Consider the following 20,164-nt stretch of genomic DNA (forward strand, 5'->3'; position numbering starts at 1 on the left):
AATAATAAACAACCATGTTATCATCAATCAGAACTGACTACTAACATTTATTCCAACTCATGCCAAGACATTTTTCTTTTGAAGAATCAAAACAGTACACACAAATCAACTCTTGTCTAGGACCCTTGGCCACTGACCCACCCTTCTTCCTCATGCTTGCAATGATTGTCACAAACTAACTTATATTCTTCTTATCTGATTTGTAGTGGTGCTGTGGGCATTTCCATGGTCCCCTTTACTGTCTCCTGACTGCTGTATGTCTCCTGTTTCAAACACTACACTGTCACCCCCTCACTCCAAAAATCCTGCACTTATTACTGCACTTAAAATGCCATTATCCAACGAAAGACTGAGATGAAACTGAAGTACAATGATTAATAGGGCTCCATGTGGAGGAGAGGTTTTAATGCCCAGGAGGACTGTGTGCAAGAATATTCAGGGGTGAAGCAAGGAGTCCTTCTACAAGATGTTTAAAGAGTCTCTGTCCCCAACACTGCCCATCACAGACTACCCCACCTCAGGCAACAGGGACTCCATTCAGGAGCTCAGGCAAAATTCTCAATATGATCTTTAGCTCTTTATTGAGTGTTGTATGGTCTAGCTCTGGTCCAACATCTCACAGATATTATTAGATCCTCACAAAACTCTAAGAGGTCTAGGAAACCGAGGCTAGGAGATGCTGCATAAACTGCGCAAGATCCCAACCCAGAAGTGGGGGAATCAGGAGTAGAAGTAGGCAATCTCATTTCAGAGCTCTTGAGAAAAAGAAAAAAAGAAACCAAAACATAACACACGCAAAAAGAGAAGTGATAACACATACATCATACTATCCCACATCAGAGGCTCATAATAGCTGGTGGGCCCACTTAAAAGAAATGTTGGAACACTAGAATGGCGCAGTCAACCAAGCTTCAGACTCTCGATTTTGGTTCAGGTCATGATCTCATGATCTCAGGGTCATAGGATCGAGCCCCGAATCGGGTTCCATGCTGAGCATGGAGCCTGCTTCAGATTCTCTCTCTTCCTCTCCCACTGCCCCTCTCCACTTACACACTCTCTCTCTCTAATAAAAATTAATTTTTAAATAGAGGTAGACCCATTCTCAATATTGGCCTGATCTCCTTTTTCCACCCTTTCGTGCTTCCCTATGCCAGAATGTCACCTGTGTGTAGACTTCAGATCCATACCCTGTCCAGCACCACACCAACTATCCACCAAATAATTTAATGCCAACCAATCATCCTTACTCAAGGGGTCTCCAAATCACACCATTTGATTCTTATCACTTTTCTTATATTTGCTGCTAGCATTGTTATATAAAGTATACCACCTCGTCAACTGGGCTATTTGGTTACCTTGAATGTAATTCCTACCAGACAATATAAATGTTTTACTTTTCCCCTGAACTAACTTTCACAGTAAGGAATTAATCCTGGTTAAAATACCACAAATATGAGAGTTTTTTTTTCTAGAGTTTTCTTTTTTCAAATTCATTATGGACTCATGAATTTTCATATACTTGATGTGTTTCCATTCCACTATAAACATTTTCTTTTTGGTGTTAAAATCACCTTGACTTGGATGCCTTTTGATGCCCTTTTCAGATCACTTCTTTAGATACAAACTCAGTCAGGCTTAAAAGCTTCCTTGTTTCTAGCACACGTTTTAGGTATACCTGTCCGGTTCCTTACAGGCGGACAGCATTGAGAAGCCAAGATCTGAGCTCTCCAAGCTTTTGTATAGCTCCTCTCTGCTGCCCCCAGGAAGAGTCCTGTGCCTGCAGGGAGATTCAACAGTGCAGGGACAGTCAGGCCCTTGGACTAGAGGCGGGCCAGCTGGAGGATTCAGAGGCTTGAGACAACCCACTTGGGAGCTGAGGACCAAGCAAGGTGAAAGAACCAGTCCAATGGGATCCCTGGGTGGTGCAGTGGTTTGGTGCCTGCCTTTGGCCCAGGGCACGATCCTGGAGACCAGGGATCAAATCCCATGTCGGGCTCCCGGTGCATGGAGCCTGCTTCTCCCTCTGCCTGTGTCTCTGCCTCTCTCTCTCTCCCTCTCTCTCTCTCTGTGACTATCATAAATAAATTTAAAAAAAAAAAATTTAAAAAAAAAAGAACCAGTCCAAGTTCAAGTGAAAATTCTCCAATCCAAAACAGAGTCTGAAGGGTCTGGAAGACTTGTGAGCAAGGATGAGAACAAACAAGATGAGTCGAGGCCCAGGCATTTCTGCCCTGTTACTCTACCAACAGAGAACAATGGTGAACAGTAGCTCTGTATGTGCAATTCTCAGAAGAGGAAGCTGGGACTAGGATCTCTTTTTTTCTTTTACTCATTAAAATTTGCACGGACTCGGGGTACCTCTGTGACTCAGTTGATTAAGCGTCTGTCTTCAACTTGGGTCATGATTCCAGTGTCCAGGAATCAAGTCGTGCATCAGGCACCCTGCTCCGTGGGGAGTCTGCTTCTCCCTCTCCCATTCCCCTTACTTGGGCTCTTCCTCTCTGTCAAATAAACAAATGTTTAAATTTTTTTTTAATTTGCACAGAGTAAATGAATAGAAGTTACCTGGAATTTTTTTATAATTTTTGATAAGTTTTGAATCCTGCTAATGAATGCTAACAAAGCAAATGATGACTAACAAACTAAAGTTAACAGAAAAACTCAAAAATTGAGGTTGTCTTGCCTGATTTAACATAGTTTTGACCATTTGTGAAGGTTACAAGGCATATGTAGAATATAGTACTTTTCTGCTTATAAAATGTTTCTAGTACAGTAGAGTGAATAGAATAAAATACCAATATTGCCTAGTGTCCCTAAATAATGCTACAACTTCTAGGTGTGCTCCTACCTGGTTTAAGAGCCCCAACACTATCTCAAGCTTTGATAATATGTGAAATTATAGCATAGTGATGGGTACGGCTGAAAATGTAAGTGAGCTCAAGATGTCATTTAAACATTTACTTTTACATTTACATCAAATGTTAGAACAACTTACATTTGGGGTACATGCTTAAGTTCTTTTAATTCAATGTCACTGATTGGAAATTTGATGTCACTGTTGGCATTCTGTAATTATGAGCCAGATGCTTGACTGAGTAATGACAGATCTTACATCATTTTATGGATGTGTTATATGAGAGGAAATCCATATACCAAAAATCTTAACCTCCATCCATAACAGAATTTAGAGGCTTTTATTAATAAATCATCCCAACTCTGTAATCAAATAATAAAATTTGTATGGAATCTGCATTTAACCACATAGGAGAAAATATGTGGGATAATACAAAGATTCAAAGACTATATATATATATATATTTTTTTTTTTTTTTTTCTGGAAGTGGTGAGCATCTGGTCGTGCTGACCATGTCAGGCAGCTCTTATCTCCATCAGCTGCCTACAACTCTGTGGTTCTACTTCCTCCAAGTGGCATATGAGACCTTCGGCTCGGAGTATACTCAGTGTTATGTGACTGTTAAACCCATTTTAACAAGAGAACAGTGCAACAAGAGAGCCCTCGTCAGCCAATGTGGAAAACATTGCTCAACATCAGGTGAGGGCAGCCCGGTTGCAAGCCTTCCATTCCTCAACCTTGAAAGAACCTACCATACATACAAGTGCAAGGTACTCACCAAACTGCTTAGCAGGCATCAGGGCAATGTCCACACCATCCTGCACATCACAGGCCACTGAGTGTCTCACAACAGAGCTCTGAGGCCAGCATGGCCCCCCTCCACTACACATGGATCCAACAGGAGGACAGCCATGTGGCTGACAGCAGCTCCCACTCTTAAGAAGCATAGACTTCGCTGACCGTGTCAGGGAAAAGGGAGGCAAGGTTTTGGGATCTCCTGTTCATCCATCATCTGCATGGCTTAGCTCATGAAGACCAAGTAGTCTGCCTGAAGGAGGCCTTACATTACCTCAAGCAGAAGAGTATGATCTCATCCAACTTTGACCTCGTGCACCAGATCCTGCAGGATGAATCTGGATCCTGCCTTCCAGAGCGACTGTGTATAAAAAAACATATATAAATTAACCATTTCATTATCTACATACATAACAGGCAGAAACTATATTTATATATTTGCATATGTGAATATTCAAAAAACATCTCTTTTTTAACTTTTTACTCCAAGATCATCTCAAACTTACAAAAGATCTGCAAGGATAACATAAACTCCCAGAACTTAATCTGATTCACCATTTACACATTGCCTCATTTGCTTTTTTTAAGTTTTCTCTCATACTCATGTACATTTACCATTTGCTTATTTTCCTAAGACATTCAGGAATAAATTACATCATACCCCTCTATTCCTAAATATCCAATGTCTATCTAAGGTCATTCACTTATGTAACACAGTATAGTTATGAAGATGAGGAACTTTAACATGGATATATTGCTATGACCAAAGTTCAGATTTGTTCAATGTGTCCCTATATTGTCCTTTATAACAAACATTGCCCTTAGTCCAGGATCCACTGCAGGATGGTGTGTTACATTTATTCACCCTGTATCTTGAGTATCTTATTATCTAAAATGGTCTCTCTGCCTTCATTGCCTCCCATGACCTTAACGATTTGAAGGAACACAGGCCATTTTATTTTGTAACTGATTCTAATGTCCTTATTGTTAGATTTGAGTCACGCATTTGGGGCAGGAATCCCTCAGAAGTGATTTGTCCTGCTTTGTGCATCATATCGGGAGGCACATGATGTTGCTTTGTCCCATTCTTGGTGACCATTTGGTTAAGAATGCATCTTTCAGGTCTCACAATTATAAAGTTTCAACATTATAAATACTCTTCTCATCAAAATTTTCATCTATGTTTATCACCTGTTCAAGATTCTTGCCATAACAGTTATGAAGTGATATAGAAAACATATTTGGGTGTTCCCTTTTCCAGAAATTGCAATGTTTTTTTCCCAGTAACAGCCCTTCTTAGCTGACCATCCCAAATCACCCAGTCCTGTAAAGTTGAAAGGGTCTTTCACCTCATTTTCTGATCACAATTTCTATTTCCAAATTGTTCAAAATGAACCATAGCTTCTACCAAGCTACTGATCATTTTTTGTGCCCATGTCCCATGTTTATTTACATATGAAATGTGTTTAAGCTACTGATCATTTTAACCAATGTTGCAAAGAGTCTGAATTTTCATTAGTTCTTAAAGCTTTTAATAGGTTTCAGATAGAGAGCATTTTAAGTTAAAACTTCTCTATGACTGACCGTCAATTTTGCATTTTAGCATCATCATTGTACATATAATTTGTTCTAATTAGGTCTCCATTTTTCCTTTTCACTGGTGGAGGTGGAGCACGGAAGGGGCAAGTCACTGTGTTTTTCAATCGGCACTATAGAGTGTTCTTGTTTGCACAGTGATATGTTATCAAAAATGTTTGTACTCTTTTCAGATTTAAGCTTGAAAACAGCCTGGGGGCAAAGAAAACACTAGGTTTTACATTATAAAAGGTTCATATAAGAGTATCTGCAGAATGTCAGGTATGTCAGTCCAGCTACCTACGCTTATAACAAGTAGCAGAATATAGTTTGGGTTTTGTTTTTTGTTTTTTTCCAGAGTAAGAATTTTACCCAGGCTCTAAGTAGATTTGTCTTGAGTTCATGGTGCTTTTGATAGCTGGTTGTAACAGCTGGCTTCTTCCAACAATTTTATAACAAAATTTCCCCACATGATCTGCTTTCTGTTTTTCTTGCTTCTCTTGATCACCTACAGTTGGACTTTTTGCATTTGGTAACATGGTGCCAACTTACCATGGCATATCACAATTATGGGGAAGAACTGATCAAAATTCCCAAGTCTCCATTAATCAGTGAAATTAAATAAAGAACACAACCATAAAGTAAGCTCTGATGGTGTTGAAACATGGTGAGGACTTGGAACAGGGGTGTGTACAGGAGCACACAGTGAGAAGTCAGAGATCACCCTTCCCACACCGCCAATACAGTGGGGCTTCGGGGAGAGACTGGATTGACAGTCTAGTGGGGGTGCTAAGCCTTCCTGTGTAAGCACAACATGTCACCTGCAAAGCCATAGGTGTACCTGGCCTCAGGGAGAAAGCTTGTCCCTAAAACACATGCAAACTACTGTTTAGAGATCACTGTGCTTTTTTTTCCTAACATTTTAAGATAAATATTATCTTATCACAACAAATTTAGTATGTGCCCAGCACCAGGCCATGTATTTTTAAGTGTACTAACACATTTTGGCATCTCAATCATATAGTGTAAAATGACAACTATTATCCCAATTTTATAGATGAAGTACTGAGGCACAGAAAACACGGTACCTTGTCTATATTCACATAGTCAGTCAAGGATCAGCACACATTGTCCATAAAGAGCCAGGTAGTGAATATTTTAGACTTTCAGCCATCAGTCTGTGTTTACCCAACCCTGCTCTGTGGAGCAACAGCAGCTGTAAATAATATATTAGTGGATGGGTATGTTTGTGTTCCAACAAAATTTTATTTATGGACACTGAAATTTGAACTTAATATATTTTGCTTGTGTCATGAAATATCTATACCTTTGATTTTTTCCAACCATTTAAAAACCTAAAAACTCACATGATGAGATGAGCACTCGGTATTATACTGTATGTTGGCAAATTGAATTTAAATAAACTTTTTAAAAAAATAAATGAATAAAAGTAGAAATCACAGAAAGTAAAAAATTAAATAAAATAAGTAAATAAAAATAAATAAAATTTAAAAAGTATTCTTAGCTCTTAGGCTGTATGTATAAAAATAAGCACCTTGGGCTGCCTGGGTGGCACAGTTGGTTAAGCAATCAACTCTTGGTTTTGGCTCAGGTCTATTTCATGAGATCCAGCCCTGCATAGGGTTCTATACTCAGCAGGGGTCTGTTTGAGATTGTCCCTCTATACCTTCTCCCTACCCCACACATGCTTGCTCCTTCTCCCTCTCTCTCTTTCAATCTCTCTAAAATAAATAAATAAATCTTAAAAAAAAAAAAAAGTAGCTGGCTGAGTTTAGCTCTTGAGCTATAGTTTGCTGCAGGAAGTGGTAGAGACAGAATTTAAACCCAGGCAATGTGGTTTCAGTGAGTTCTTAATCATTATAGTAAATCATGATAGAAAACTCAGCAAAGTATGAAGGAGAAAATAAGAACCACCCATAACACCACAACCCAGAAATAACCATTAGTAATATTTGATATTTTCTTCCATTCTTTTATCCACCTGTATGCAGTATATCACTCATTAATTCTAGCTTTTCACTTATCATAAGGGTTTTCAGATTTCCAAAGAGGCCCACAATTGTACTTCATTTTAAAAGTACTAAGGGAAACTGCCGTTTTTGAAAGAATCCTCGAGCTAATGATTTCCTAAAAATACTTTTATTAAGTGAGCAGTTGGTCACATTCCATTTTTCTGCTGCATGTATGCATCTCTAGGAGGTAGATTTTGAAAGCAGTCCAGTCTGTGGACAGGGATGTAGTCAAAAGGCTTTGGAATCTCCTAGACATGAAGACTTCTGACCGTCCCTTGATTAGCCAAATGACCTTTGAGCAATTTATTAACTTCATTTTACCACACCTGTTTTTGCTTCTACTGACGATAACTCAAGACCACTGTATAAGCCTAGACCAAGCACAGAATATTGGCAATGGGTAGCAACTAGTCCTAAAGGCCCTCGGCCCTCCTCCAAGATTCCTAGTCCCCAGCACCACCCACAGGAAATAGATTATTTCACTCACGACTGTTGAGAAAGCATCCTTTTCTGTCCTGCGCACTGAAAGAGTTTTCCAGAGTAAAAAAAAAAAAGGCCAAAATGTATGAGGTGGGTCCAGTGGACCTGAACTGGAAGGGTTTCCTTCCCTTAAAACCACTCCTTTCACCTACTCCACCCAACAGATAATCTTAAATTTCGAATGCTAGCCTTGCCCAGGTGCCACAAACAGCAGGTAGCAGCCTGACATCAGCAGAGGCTGTGATCCCTTTCAAGCTACTGAGGAACCTCTAGACCAGATCTGAAAAGAATTCGGATCCCAGCCAATTCCATGAGCAGCAGAGACTTTGTGGAGCTGACGGGTATGACAACCCCCAGAGCCAAGGGCTGCAGCAACACTGGCTTCCAGGTGAGCAGACAGGCGTGTTGCCTTGTGTTTAAGACCACGTCAATGGGGATAAGGCTCTTTTCTTACCACCTTGGCAGGTTTCTGAACAAAGCAGTGGGATTACTGGAATGCCATAAGATTTTCTCATGAAACTCTTTAAACCTATTGTTTTTTTTTTTAATCTTTATTTTATTTTTATTTATTTATGATAGTCACAGAGAGAGAGAGGCACAGAGACACAGGCAGAGGGAGAAGCAGGCTCCATGCACCGGGAGCCCAATGTGGGATTCGATCCCGGATCTCCAGGATCGTGCCCTGGGCCAAAGGCAGGCACCAAACCGCTGCGCCACCCAGGGATCCCTAAACCTATTGTTTAAAAAAAAAATAAAAACCTATTGTTTTTTTCCTTCTTGAACTATTCCTGTTGATAAACATGAAAAATCTCTTTTAACTGAACTTGTTTGGATCCCTAACTTTGCCCTGTCACTTGGAAACAAGAATTTCCTTTCTGGCTTTTCTTTTGGGCTCACAGGCCCTGCCTACATTTTCCAAAGAGTTAGTAAAATGGAGAGAATGGGGGTGAACCCAGCTCCAGGATGTAGGGGCACACCTGAGGGTTTCTTTCTCTTACACCAGGTCCCAAAGCCCGTCTGACAGTGGCCTGGGTGCTCCCCTCTCCAGTGCAGCCAGGTTATGCAAACCAGTCTCATGTCATCAACCAAAACTCACTGAGTGATTAATGCCACTTACCTCTGGGCTGGGTGCTGCAGAGACCCGGAAGGAGCCCTGTTACAGGGAAATGCCAGGTGTTCTGACTGGCACTGAGATGGGGGTTTTTCAGAGATGTCACAGGCTGTGGTCCCTTCCCTAAGCTGGCATGGGAGTCCACATTGATGGGGGTCAGCAACCTCTTGGGATTCAGGGTCACCAAAGAAAGCAATGCAAAGTTTTAGGCACTGGCAAATAAAGGAACAAGGAAGGTAAAAGGGCTTTAGCACACGTCCTAAGTCTTCTACCCACAAGTTACTGTCCCTTCCCTGAGTTTCAGTTCAGCTGCCTGTACAGTAGTCACAGTGATCTTCTCTCAAGGTTAGTAGTGTAAGGGAAGAATAGTTTTGTCCACTTCCCTCTTAGATTCAGCACCTGAGGTCTGTGAATTAAACTGAGAAATGACAGATTAAACAGAGAAAGGCATACTAAATTTATTAATATTTTAATGTTAGGTTCATGTAGCTTCATAGAAAAGAAATAAAAAATTCAAAGAATCTAAACAACTCAGGGGCTTATATAACATTTTAACAAAGGAAAAAGAATTGTGGAAAAGTGATTAGACAAAAGAGAAGGAGAGAAAGAGGTTAAGAGCCAATAGATTTGGGAAGTGACTAGGACATATATGGGGAGAGCTAATGGAAGAAAAGGTTTGACATGAAGTTTATGCTATCTTACCTCTGTTACCGGTGACTAGGAGTGTTCTCCTCTCACTGGTAGAAGAGGGGTCAGAGGAACAAAGGAAATTCATCCCCTGCTTTCAGACAGAGGGAGGAAGACCAAAGAGCTCTTTCTGTGTCTGCTTTTCCTTAATAGCTTTCAGCTCAAAATAACTATCATGCCAAAGTGGCATCTTTTGGGGTGGCATATCCTAATTGCCTTCATAGGGTTAAATGAGAAAAAAACATAAAGCAGAGGGTCTTCTATGGTTCAAGAGGGACCTCCTTTTATGGTAGAGACAGAATGGCATAGAATCAAAGTCAGGATGAAGCAGGACCCCCCCCTTTTTTCTGCAGTGGAAGGGGGCCCATATCACCAGCGGTTGGCATCCCAGTCAGTGAGGAGGACACACATCCATCAAAGATAGCCCTGGTTTCTATCCTTCATTCTCTTCTATCAAACATAGCAGTTCCAGGTATCAAACTCAGGAGAATTCCACACACCAACACCCACAAGCTGTGACCAGGTTATTTCTTCCAATGCTTGCGGTTTGACAAGACACATGTTTACTCAGCAAAATCATTAACTTCCCCCCTTATTTAAGACCACTGCTGGAAAGGGATACCAAGGCAAGAAGGGACAAGACACTATTCTTGCCCTCCAGAAGCAAAGCAGACGGAAACTAATTCATGATTATAACAAGATGTAAAAGAAAAACAAACAAACAAAAAAAAGACAATGCCAAAAGTTGGCACAGGGTACATTGTACATACAGATGCAGGGGAGCTGGGCTGACCAGGGAGCCTCTCAGGGCTAAAAAGAGGGGCAGGGATTTCCCAGTTGAACAGGGAGGGGTGTCAGCAGAGCACTGCAAGCAAAGAAAACTTCCCGAAAGAGGGTATGTGCTCGGGATAGAGAAGATGAGGAGCAAGGGCTGGAGAGTAGGCAGTTGGCCCCAGATCACATGACCTCCATGCATGCTAAACATTGGGGAGAAATCGACCAGAATTTACACTATCCAATTGTTAAAGTACTCTCGACTAGCCCTGCCGAGGGTGGACAAAATGGAAAGAGATTTGTGTGTGGTTGTGATGCCACTTAGAAGGGTAGCATGATAATCATGGTGCAAACCAGCACGGGGCAGAAGTACTAATACTGGTTGGAGGCCCTCTCAGCGTGGAACTAGCGTTGAGTCAGGGTGAGGTAAGAGTTGCTCTGGCTGTGAATATTCCCGTTCTCTCCTCTGAAAGGTAGGATAATGATAGTATATCTTGGGGTTGAAAGAATTAAGTGAATTAATATATGTTAGGGGGAGAAAGTATTTGTTTTTAAAAACTGTGCTGTCTTAGTTTGTTCAGGCTGCTGTAAACTCCATGAACTGGGTGGCTTATAAGTAAAAATTTATTTCCCATAGTTCTGCTGCCTGAAACTGTAAGACTGTGGCACTAAAAGACCTGGTGTCTGGTGAAGACACACTTCCTCATGGACAGCCATCTACATATTGTGTCCTTAAGGGCAGAAGGTGCAAGGGGCTCTCTGGAGTCTCTTTTATAAGGGCACTGATCCCGTTCCTGAGGGCTCTGCCCTCATAGCTTAATCACCTCAAAGTCCCCACCACCTAATACTGTCACATTGGACATTAGATTTCCCAAACAGGAATTTTTGTGGGGTTAGTGGGGACACCTTAAGACCCTAGCAAGTGCCTAGCATGCAGTGTAAACATAATAGTAGTAGCTCATGGTGCTAGGTGCGGGGGGTTAAAGAGAGTGACTAGTCAACATATCTAGCTTGACAGCTCAACCTAGAAGTGATTCCCTTTATAGCGACAGGAAGTTCAGAACTAGAGTTAGAGCAAGGAAGACCATGAGTTCATTTTGAGGCCCATTGGATGAAATTAGGGTGATTCTCCACCCCTAGATGAAGATGGGGAGGAAGCTCCAGGCATGCGTGCATCTGGAGGCTAGAAGGGGCCATCGTGCATTTGGGGGCTGTTAGCACAGTGATGAGCCAGTCAGCGGCATGAATGAGACCAGCTTATAAGAGAAACCTAGGAAGCCCCAGTGTTTATGGAGCTGGGAGGTTGGAGCAATCAGAAGATCTTCATCCTCAGGGAGAGAATGAGGAGCAGCACCAGGAGAGGGGAGAGTCTGGGGAAGCCAAGGGAAAAGAGAACTACATCAGCAGCAGCAAAGACAAATTCACTGGATTTGCCAACCAAGAAGTCACCGGTGACCGGGAGTGGGGATGGGAGGCAGGTGGTGTTATGAGTGGGAGCTTAGAAGGGGAGCAAATGAGGGAAGAGTGGACGTTCCTTCCCCTGGCAGAGAGCAGAGCGGGGAGGAGAGACAGGCTCAGGGGAAGCAAGATTAGACAGGGAGATTTTTTTATTAAAAAAATTTTTTTAAAGATTTTATTTATTTATTCACGAGAGACACACAGAGAGACAGAGGCATTGGCAGTGAGAGAAGCAGGTTCCCTGTGGGGAGTCCGATCCAGGACTCAATCCCAGGACCCCGGGATCATGCTGGTGAGCCAAAGGCAGCTGCTCAACCACTGAGCCCCCCAGGCATCCCCCAAAAAGATTTCATTGTAAAATATAACATGTAGAAAAACACACAAAATCAGATAGACAACGTATTATAAAGTGCCGTCCACATCAAGAAACAGGACATTGCCATCCCTCAGCTCAGATGCCCCAATCCCACACATCTGTCACAACTGCCCCTCTCCCTTGGGGGGACGATGATTCTAACTTTATAGGAATTACTCCCCTGCTATGCTTTATGTCTAAACTCATAATTATGAATCCACAAGCACTGCTTTTTCCTGTTTTTAAACTTTATATAAACAAAATTACAAGAAAATTTTGCTTATTTTAAAACATTTATATGGAATTGGGCAAGATGAATCATTTTGTGTCTGACTTCTTTTGCTCATTTTAGTATTTCTGAGACTTAGCCATGGTGTTTTGTGTAACTAGAGCTCATCCCATTTCACTGATATACAGTATTCTCCATAAACATTACACAATTTATCTCTTTTACTGTTGGTGGACATTTATGTCATTAAGCTTGGAGCTTTTAGGAGCTTCTACAAACAAACGCAGCTCTAAACACTCTCAGACATGTCCCCTGATGTGTATGTAACAGACTTGTTTAGCATTATATTTAGGAGTAGAATTGCTAGGTCATTGGGAATGAGTATATATAGTGTTAATCAACCTGGTTTCCTAAGTAGTTTTTACCAATTTACACTTCCATCCACAGAGTGTGAGTTCTTTTTACTCCAGAGCCTCACTAATATTTATCTGGCTTTTTAATTCCAATGATTCTGGTAGATGTATACTAAGTAGTGTAACACTGAGGTTTCATTTTACTTTTCCTTTGTTATTGGCCACTAGATACCAACTTTATGGAATGCTTGCTCAAGTCTCTCACCTGTTTTCTCTACTGGATTTTGTCTTTTTTTCTACTGATTTGAAAGAGTTCTTTTTATGTTCCAAAGACAAGCCCTTTTTCAGTTATATGGTTTCCAAATGACTTCTATACTTCTTAAGTTGTCTTTCACCCTTCAATATTTGGATGCACAAAAGTTAATTACATTGTGGTCCCAATTATTTATTAAGTGTTTCTGTTTTATATATCCTGTTTAAGACAACTTTTTCTGTCTTGCAAGATCATAAAGATGCCCTTCCATATTTTTCCAAAAACTTGTTGTTGACTTCCACATTGAGGACTCTGGTTGTCCTGAAATTAGATCTTATTTATAGCATAAGGTAGGAATCAAGTTTTCCTTTTTCTACACAGGCATCCAATTATTTCAGCATCACTTAAAAAACAATCTTTTCCCCACGTGACAAATACATTTATCAAGCGTCCATATTTACAGTATGTCTTTTTAGAATAAGGCAACTAAAAGATTTTTCCAAACTCAAAGATGGGCAAAGGATCCAGAGGAGAGAGAGAGTGGAAAATTGACAGCAAGAGAGATCAGATAAAGCTCAGACTTTCTAACGGTGAAAATTGAGGCAATTTTTAAAGAATACTCTTACTAAAGGGTGTTCTTTAGATACATTGCTGAGGTTTCGTCCTGCCTATGAGTCAGCATGATTTTAGGACCTGTGGCCTTCAGAGCCACAGAGCCCATGTTCACTCTGAAGTTAGCTGGGTAGTACCCACTTACAAGAGTCTCAACACAGAATTGGATGGGAAATGTGCGTCTACTCTGCACACACACACACACACACACACACACACACAAACACACACAAATTGACCTACTCCTTGAATAGCCTGGTGAGCCGGTCCAGTTTGAAGAATTTGTTAAATGGAGGGGAAAATTTGGGAGGTCATCTAAGTAGAAGAATGTTTGACACAGATAATTTGAAGAGAGAAGTTCTGAGGTTGGAAGTAATTATGCAAAGTAAAGAGGAAGAGCACTGTTTCTCTCTTAACCTCTGAGGGAGGTCCACATGAATCACACCAGGTGATTAAGTAGGTTTCCACTAACTCAGGACAAGCTTGGCCAGAACTATTGAGGTGCTTTTTTCCCCTGCAAGTGAATTAAAACACAGAAAACACATGACAATAATTGCCTTTGTGAAGGAAGTTTAAAAAACATCTCTCTCCCTTCCTCAAATCAGATGATATCTGACTTGTTTCTAACAACCTAGATGGCTAGAACCCAAGGCACTTCCATGATGCCTCAGTGGGGAAGGATTTAGGGATCTAGTTTTGTCCTTTATTCCACAGTCCCTTACTTTCCTTATCTTTTTTTACAGTCTCTTAAATTTTAAATGAAGACATTTTAAATGTCTCATTTCATCCAGACATTGTTGATATTGATGAGAAGCCGGCCCTGGATGCTAGCTGAACTGTCATTTGTCAAATTGGAAAAAATCAGAAGTGGGAGTATTTGGAATTTTACGTAGAACAGATTATTGTGAGTAGGAGCCCTGAGTCTCTATCATGCTACAGAAGTTTGGAATTTTGTCTTCACATGGCAGGTTTAGGCAGAGTACAGGATGATTTTCGCTCACAGCCAGGATCTGGATTTGGAGGCATCTAATTCTACTCCACATGTGGGCTAAAAGTATTTGACCCAGAAGCTGCTCATAGCCTTGGCATGCCTCATTGTTCTTTCTTTTTCCTGGAAAGGAAAAAAAGAGTTAAAAAAGAAAATTTAAAAGATGGTATGCATGAGTTGTGTCTTCTTGAAGTAAATAAAGATGAAGGTTTCTTAAGAAAAAGCTATGCGTCACACAATTAAAGAGCCTCCTGTGGGAATTTAGGAGCAAAGTAGATGATGACCACTGGGAAATGTACCTGAAGACTTCTCAATGTTCCTTTCAATCTCCTTGTTCTGTAAATTCAAAGCTTTGTTTGCTTTATCCTCCAAGAAACAAAAAACTCTTTGACATAAAGCATGACATTTATTGATTCAACAAAAATTTATTGGCAGTGCCAGGCATTATGCAAAAAGCCATAAACAGCTACCATTTGGTTAAAATTAGTTAACAATGGCAAATCAGCACAACATAGTTTGTAAAAAGCGCTATTCATGACATGAGAAAGTGGTCTCACTAGATTGGGAGAGATGGGGAATATTTCCCAAATGTTCCCAAAGAACACTTACAGAATTTCTTTCATTCATTCATTCAACATTATACATATATATATATAAATATTTATTTATTTATCTGTGAGAGGGCACATGTGCAGGGAGGGAGAGGTAGGGGAGGGGGAGAGAGAAACTCAAACACACTCTCTGCTCAGTGTGGAGCCCAGCTCAATCTCACAACCCTGAAATCATGACCTGAGCCAAAATCAAGAGTCAGACACCTAACTGACTGAGCCATCCAGGAGCCCCTCAACAAATATATATTGAGCACCTACCCAGTGGATGCTAGGAAGAAGGAAATACCCAGTAGGACACAAATAATTCCCTAAGCTATATGTCAAAAAAACATTTTTTTTCCATGTTACTCTTTGTCAAAAAGTTAAGGCCCTGATTGGGAAGGTATGAGATGCATGTGCAGGGAGACAGAAAAAGTGGTAGAGAGCCAGACAGGAATAGAGGCCAGTTCTGATTCAACTCAGGGGTCTTCGCTGGTTTCAAAACCTTGATCTCCAAAATCTAAGATCAATGATAAGTTTAGGTTTAAAATTGTTTCTATACTCTGAAGACTGAGGAACATTCTAGAATAAACTATCCGGCCATATTCCAAGAAGTTGTAAGCAAAGTAATGGTATAAACTCCTCCATGAAACATGGTCAGAAAACAACTCCTTAATGTTGTTTAATCCATGACAGGCATCTAGTTATGGACTATCTAGTTGCCTTATTCCCCCCACCTGCTCAACTTTGGGAGCGTAGCTGTTCCCCAATGGGTCCTACTTCCCTGTCAGTGTCCCTCCCTTTGAATTATATCACTTCTTACAATTTTTCTAGCTTTTAAAGAATTTTTATTTTTCTAATTCAAATTACTGTATCTGAGTTTCTTCTCCACATGAGACCATTGGTTTAGAAACATTTGCAAGGAGGAAGTGGGTTAAAGAGGTCAAATTTGGGCAGTCAGGAAGGTTTGAAACAAAAATTACTTAACTGAAGACCAGAGTCATACAGATAGAGCAGATGAGAGCAAAGGTATTGGTACATGGTCTACTGGATCCAGCAAGGAAGGGAAAGAGAGACAAAGACACACACAAAACCAACAAGTGACATTTCCAGGAGCCAGCAAAATTAGGCTTCCCGTTGATCCACATGGCTACTTCTTCATTCCCCTGCAAAGCATGAGGTCTTGAGGTTAGAGAAGTGGGAAGAAAGAAGTAGGCAGGGAAGAATTTAAAAAGCACAGCTGAAAAAAGAGGTGGTCTGTAATGGTCCAAGAACTGACTGTACTGTATGTGATTTTGACTTTGGCTAGAGACAACAAGGAGCCCCTTCTTACGGGGAAAATGGAGAGGGGAGAAAGGGATGAGCTTTTGAGAAAAGCCACACTGGAGTGGGGTGGGGGGGATAACCACAGATGCTAAGGTTAAAAGTGACATACGGAATCACAATGAGGAGGACAAAACATAGGTTCCTCATAGGGTGAAGAGTTGAGGCTTCAGAGCCAGACTGCCAGGCCTACCATTAAGGCAGGTTACCTAACTCCCATATCTATTTCCTTATCCAAAAAATATGTCCTAATACCCTACCTCTCCTGTGGGGAGATTAGTGGAAAACTCTAGCACATAGCCAATGTTCAAGTATCAGCAACTATCAATCAAACCATTTAGTTGGGGATGCTATTTTGGTGCAGAGGCCAAACTACTCTTTGAAATCCAAGTGTGAAGTCTGTGAATCTACTGATAAGAAACTATTAAAGACGCCAAGAGGCAACTTGGAATTGTTTCAATGTCAGCCAAAAGTAAACCTCAAGTCCCTTGGGTCCCTACCAGACCTAGAGACCTTGGCTCCCAGCATCTGTGTCTCTTCAAAAGGACTTTATAAAGTTCTTTGGTTTATTCTGATTGATTTCTTATTTAGTCAAATGCATCTCTTAAAAATTTTTTCTAGACTCTAAGTTCATTCCATGTGTTTCTAATTAATTTACATTCAGTCAGTGCTCTTTGGAAAGATGTGCTTGATAACCAAAGTGATTTTGGGAATCGCCAAAAAAGCAACATTTTTCCAAATGTACATAAACTCAAATGCCAGGGATCCCTGGGTGTCTCAGTGGTTTGGCACCTGCCTTCAGCCCAGGGCATGATCCTGGAGTCCCAGGATCGAGTCCCACATCAGGCTCCTTGCATGGAACCTGCTTCTCCCTCTGCCTGTGTATCTGCCTCTCTCTCTGTCTCTCTGTGTCTCTCATGAATAAATGAATAAAATATTTTCTAAAAAAAAATTTCAAATGCCTACGGCACGCTGATGTATTCTCTTTAATGCCTCACTATACTGTTCTGGCATGAGACAGTCTGATTCAAGGTAAGACTAATACTTAGGAAGTGACCATGATTTCCCAAAATAGCATGAGAGTAAGGCAGGCCCAAGAAACCAAGACTTCATCCTGGAGGTGATTCAGACTTAGGCATCAAATGCATTTTCATAAAAAAAGAGATCTATTATCATTTTGATCCCTTTAGACAGACTGGAGATTTGCCTACTAAAAACAAATCAGAGAAGGAAATGAGAATAAGAAGAATTTTAGTTTTAATTAATAGATTCAAAGGGATTTTATCCTTGTTTACTTTTTCCTCAACTGTGGGAAGATGTTGCTATTAAGAAGATTTCTGTTTCGATCTTAAAAATGTATTATGAACAACTATATGCCAACAAATTAGACAATCTGGAAGAAATGGATACATCCCTGGAAACCTACAAATTACCAAAACTGAAACAGGAAGAAATAGAAAACCTGTTCAGGCCAATAATCACGGAGGAAATTGAAGCAGTCATCACAAACCTCCCAAGACACAAAAGTCCAGGGCCAGATGGCTTCCCAGGGGAATTCTATCAAACGTTTATAGAAGAAACCATACCTATTCTACTAAAGCTGTTTCAAAGGATAGAAAGGGAGGGAATACTTCCAAACTCGTTTTATGAGGCCAGAAATACCTTGATCCCAAAACAAGACAAAGATCCCCCAAAAAGGAGAATTACAGACCAATATCCCTGATGAACATGGATGCAAAAATTCTCACCAAGATACTAGCTAATAGGATCCAACAGTACATTAAGAGGATTATTCACCATGCCAAGTGGGATTCATCCCTGGGATACAAGGCTGATTCAACATTTGTAAAACAATCAACCTGTTACATCACATCAATAAAAGAAAAGACAAAAACCATATGATCCTCTCAATAGATGCAGAGAAATCATTTGACAAAATACAGCATCCATTCCTGTTTAAAACTCTTCGAAGTATAGGGATAGAGGAAACATTCTTCAATATCATAAGCGGCATTTATGAAAAGTCCATAGTGAACATCATTATCAATGGGGAAAAATGAGACCCTTTCCCCTAAGATCAGGAACACGACAAGGATGTCCTCTCTCACCATTGCTATTCAACATAGTACTAGAAATCCTAGTCTCAGCAATCAGACAACAAAAAGAAATAAAAGGCATTCACATCAGCAAAGAAGTCAAACTCTCCCTCTTTGCAGATGACATGATACTGCATATAGAAAACCCAAAGACTCTACCCCAAGATTGCTAGAACTCATACAGCAAGTCAGCAACGTGGTAGGATACAAAATCAATACACAGAAATCAGTTGTATTTCTGTACACTAACAATGAGACTTAAGAAAGAGAAACTAAGGAATCAATCCCATTTATAATTGCACCCAAAACTAAAAGATACCTAGGAATAAACACAACCAAAGAGGTAAAGAATAGGAGAAGATATTTGCAAATGACATATCATATAAAAGGCTAGTATCCAAAATCTATAAAGGACTTATCAAATTCAACACCCAAGAAACAAAAATTTCAGTCATGAAATGAGCAGAAGACACGAACAGACACTTCCCCAAAGAAGACCTACACATGGCCAACAAGCACATGAGAAAATGCTCCACATCACTTGCCATCCGGAAATACAAATCAAAACCACAGTGAGATACAACCTCTTACCAATGAGAATGGCAAAAATTAACAAGAGAGGAAACAACAAATGTTGGAGAGGATGTGCAGAAGGGGGAACTCTCTTACACTGTTGGTGGGAATACAAACTGGTACAGCCACTCTGGAAAACAGTGTGGAGGTTCCTCAAGAAGTTAAAAAATAGAGCTACCCTACGACCCAGGAATTGCACTATTGGGCATTTACCCCAAAGATACAGATGTAGTGAAATGCCAGGATACCTGCACCTCAATGTTCATAGCAGCAATGTCCACAATAGCCAAACTGTGGAAGGAGCCACAATATCCTTTGACAGATGAATGGATAAAGAAGATGTGGTTTATATATACAATGGAATATTACTCAGTCATCAGAAAGGATGAATACCTACCATTTACATAGACGTGAGTGGAACTGGAGGGTACTATGCTGAGTGAAATAAGTCAATCGGAGAAACAATTATCATACAGTTTCACTCATATGTGGAAATTAAGAAATAGTGAAAGGGACCATAAGAGAAAGAAGGGAAACTAAATGGGAAAAATTAGAGAGGGAGACAAACCATGAGAGATTCCTAACTCTGGGAAACAAGCAAAGCATTGCAGAAGGGGAGGAGGGGTAGGCGATGAGGTAACTGGGTGATGGGCACTAAAGAGGGCACTTGATGGGATGAGCACCAGGTGTCATACTACATGTTGGCAAATTGAACTTAAATAAGATATATTTTTTAAAAGTATATTTCTGTTTCCCCATGACTAAAGGGATTGCATCTTTGGAATTTCAGACATGGCTAAATTAATTCTAATTAATCTGTAAAAGCATTACAAAGTGTAGGAGTTGAACTTTTTAAGTCTTTATCATGACTATAGTAAAATAATTAATTGTGTAACTTACGGTTGACAGGTTCTCTTCTAAACTCCCTGAGAGCAGGGATAATATATGCAGTTAAAGCGACCAGCATTACCTAGCCCATAGTAGCTTGACCAAAAAATATTTGTTAGAGGACTGAATGAGAATGC

General features: G+C 40.4%; 1 pseudogene; it reads left to right on the forward strand.

Annotated features, from left to right (window-relative positions):
* The first annotated feature begins 11,555 nt into the window (after positions 1-11,555).
* Positions 11,556-20,164, forward strand: part of LOC144281393 (solute carrier family 28 member 3-like) — a 52,267-nt pseudogene continuing 43,658 nt past the window's right edge.

This window comes from Canis aureus, chromosome 1 (genome assembly GCF_053574225.1).
Source record: "Canis aureus isolate CA01 chromosome 1, VMU_Caureus_v.1.0, whole genome shotgun sequence".
NCBI lineage: Eukaryota > Metazoa > Chordata > Mammalia > Carnivora > Canidae > Canis > Canis aureus.